Source organism: Nothoprocta perdicaria, unplaced genomic scaffold (assembly GCF_003342845.1).
Source record: "Nothoprocta perdicaria isolate Ctin4 unplaced genomic scaffold, notPer1 scaffold_758, whole genome shotgun sequence".
Classification (NCBI taxonomy): Eukaryota; Metazoa; Chordata; class Aves; order Tinamiformes; family Tinamidae; genus Nothoprocta; species Nothoprocta perdicaria.
In genome coordinates this window covers 10,179-13,452 of record NW_020456041.1, presented here as the reverse complement: position 1 = coordinate 13,452, position 3,274 = coordinate 10,179, and the positions used below count along the sequence as shown (strand labels likewise).

Sequence of the window (3,274 nt, the reverse complement as noted above, 5' to 3'; positions counted from 1 at the left end):
CATTCCCTTGATGACAATGATTACAGAGCAGCCAAGCAGCTGGGCTGCAGGGCCAGGTCTCTCATGACCAGGAGATCCTCGCCCCTGGCTCCCTGCAGCCCCTCTCCCTAGGGATGGATGTGAGTCCTGTCCCCAGGGCTCCTCAGGCATTTCCAGTGAGTGACAGAGCAGCCTGCCCAAGCTGAAACCCACAGGAACATAGTTTTGTATTTGTTGCCCCCACAAGCACCCCACTGCTCCTTTGCTTTTCTCTAGAGATGTCACTGCTACACGGATAGCCTTTGCCCAGGTCTGTGAGTCCATGCTGGCCTGACGGTTCCTGCACCCCTCCCTTGGAAGCCCAAAGGACACTGGGCTGGTGGTGCTGCTCTGCAGAGTGAGCGGTTGTGGGGGACATAGGGTGACTCCACATTGGCCATGATAGTTAGGACAGAGCCAGCTAGACCAGCATCACTGCAGCTGACATCCCCCTCCGCAGGGTCTGCGGCTGTGGAGGGTGCTTGGAGCAATCCCAGGGCATTTCACATTGCTCGAGGTGTGTTTGGAGGTGTTGTTAGACCCACCCCACTGCCTCTCCTGAGACTGCAGAGCCCTCATTTGGGGCAGTGCTCAATTTGACCCTTCACTATTGGGAGAATCCACTTGGGTTTGTAAGTCTCCACACACTAGCCAGTGCAGGCATTGCCCCTGGAGGAGCCCTCTGCTCTCTGGGTGGCTGGCTGCAAAGAGCCTTGCAGAAGCTTGGGCATCTGGCACCAGCCCTCTAAGATGTGAGACTTGCCCCTGCACAGAGCTGTTGACCACTTACCCTCTCTAGGGTCACTGGAGGGCTGAGTCCAAACCCCATTGCCTCAGGCATCACTTTTCCAGCTCATGTTCCTTAGCCTATGCAAAAGCTGAGCATGGCAATGGAGCCTGTTTGGGTGCCACTCCCTGAGTGCATTCCTGGCTCCAGCTTTGGAACAACAAAGTATTCTGGCACAGCACTAAGGTATTCCCCTTTTATTATGGACATGATCCATGGGAGGCTACTCTGACCCAGGGATCAGCAGATTTACAAAAGTACTCAGTCAGAAAGAAAGGGATTCAGACTCAAAAAGGTGGGATGAATTCAACTGTTCATTCACAAAAAAAATGATCATCACAGACAGAACTTCGAAAGCACAAAAGCTGCCTGAGATAAACTAGAAAAGGTTCTAGAGGAGGTGGACTCATTGCTGATGAATGAGTTTCCTCAGCGCATCCTGGAGCTCCTTGTTCCTCATGCTGCAGATGAGAGGGTTGACTGCTGGAGGCACCACTGTGTCAAGAACTGCAAACACCAGGTCTAGAGTTGGGGTGGAGATGGAGGGGGGCTTCAGGTAGGCCACCATGATAGTACTGAGAAACAGGGAGACAACAGCAAGGTGTGGAAGGCACATGGAAAAGGCTTTGTGGCGGCCATGCTCAGAGGGGATCTTTAGCACAGCTCTAAAGATCTGCACATAGGACACCACAATGAAAACAAAGCACCCAAAGCATAACAGGCACTAATCACAATAACCCCAGCTTCCCTGAGGTAGGAGTCTGAGCAGGAGAGCTTGAGGATCTGGGGGATCTCACAGAAGAACTGCTCCAGCACATTGCCTTGGCAGAGCGGTATGGAAAATGTGTTCCCAGTGTGTAGGAGAGCATAGAAAAGATTAGATGCCCAGGCAGCTGCTGCCATTTGGACACAAGCTCTGCTGTCCAGGAGGATCCCATAGTGCAGGGGTCTGCAGATGTCAACATAGCGGTCATAGGCCGTAACTATGAGAAGAGAATATTCTGCTGTCATGAAAAAGACAAACAGAAACACCTGTGCAACACATCCCCAGTAAGAAATGCCCCTGGTGTTCCAGAGGGAATTGGCCATGGTTTTTGGAACAGTGGTGGAGATGGAGCCAAGGTCAAGGAGGGAGAGGTTGAGGAGGAAGAAGTACATGGGGGTGTGCAGGCGGTGGTCGCAGGCTATGGCTGTGATGATGAGGCTGTTGCCCATGAGGGCAGCCAGGTAGATGGCCAGGAAGATCGAGAAGTGCAAGAGCTGCAGCTCCCGTGTGTCCGCAAATGCCTGGAGGAGAAACTCGTTGAGGGAGCTGCCGTTGAACATTTGCTCTTGGTTCACAGCACTGTTCAATGAGGAAAAAGCAACAAGAAGTTAGACAACATCAACACATATTATATAGACAACAAGTGACACCATCTCCGGACAGTCCCTCAGTCTGCTCCTTGTGAGAGAGGAGACACGGGGTTTGGCTGAGAGGAAGTCATCTGCTTTGTAGGGACTGACCAAGACTGATCCAAATCCCCCCTCTCACAGCAATTGCCTTTCTAGTTCCCTCCCATCCACTGATCCTATCTCCATGGATGGAGCTTTTCCTCCTGGCAGCTGCTCCTCTCCCCCACCTCTTCTCCCTGTCAGTGCCACACACCCCATCCCACCCCCTGGGCACTCACTCTGCCCTACAGCAGGATCCAGCAGCAGGGCGCTGGCCAGGGACATCTCTGTGTATGCGGGTGGGAGGGACCAGGGTCAGACAGACCCTGCTGAGGCCACACAAGGGCATGCTGGTGCTGTCTGCGGTCAGGAGAGGGCACAGGGGCTTGCTGAGGTTCCTCACATATCTCTCCATGGAAAGGACTAGAGGGTCAGGTTCCTGCTCTCACCTGGCATGTCCTTTCCATACACCCCCAGCTCTTCACAACCACAAGGACACAGGGCATCTCCTCATCTTTAACATTAACTGCCTGCACTGTCCTCTTCAAAAGGCCCCTTCACAATATGACCCTGCCGTCATGGGGGTCTCTCCTCACACCCAGACCTTCTCCCTGCAGCACATGGGGATTTCCCAGGCAGGGTGGGTGCTGACCCTCGCAGGTGGCACTCACTGCCCTGGGCACACAGCACCCTGGGGTGCAGGGACACWGCTCRGCATTACAGCCCATGCAGAACTGGGGGCACTCGCTGGCTTCACACCCCTGCACCGTCCTGGGGAGAAGGCAGCCGTGAAGCCCTGTCCCTCTGACGGTCTGGCTGGGAATCCCTGCTCTAAAGCACCCCCAGCTCCAAGCAGGGGAAGCTGGGATAGACACCCTGAGAGATCCCATCAGCTGGGGAAGGGGCCAGGTTCAAAAGAGCCCTCCAGGAACCACRGCACTCTTGTCCTGCAGACAGACACTTACCGTGTCAAGGGCTGGGAAGTTTCTCCCTGCAAGGAGCTCTCATTTGTCCTCCCATTCCCAACTGTCCTTC

At 54.4% G+C, this 3,274-nt stretch overlaps 1 pseudogene; it reads right to left on the bottom strand.

Moving 5' to 3' along the window:
- Window positions 1–1,211: 1,211 nt before the first annotated feature.
- On the bottom strand, window positions 1,212–2,131 carry LOC112957735 (annotated as a pseudogene).
- Window positions 2,132–3,274: the final 1,143 nt, after the last annotated feature.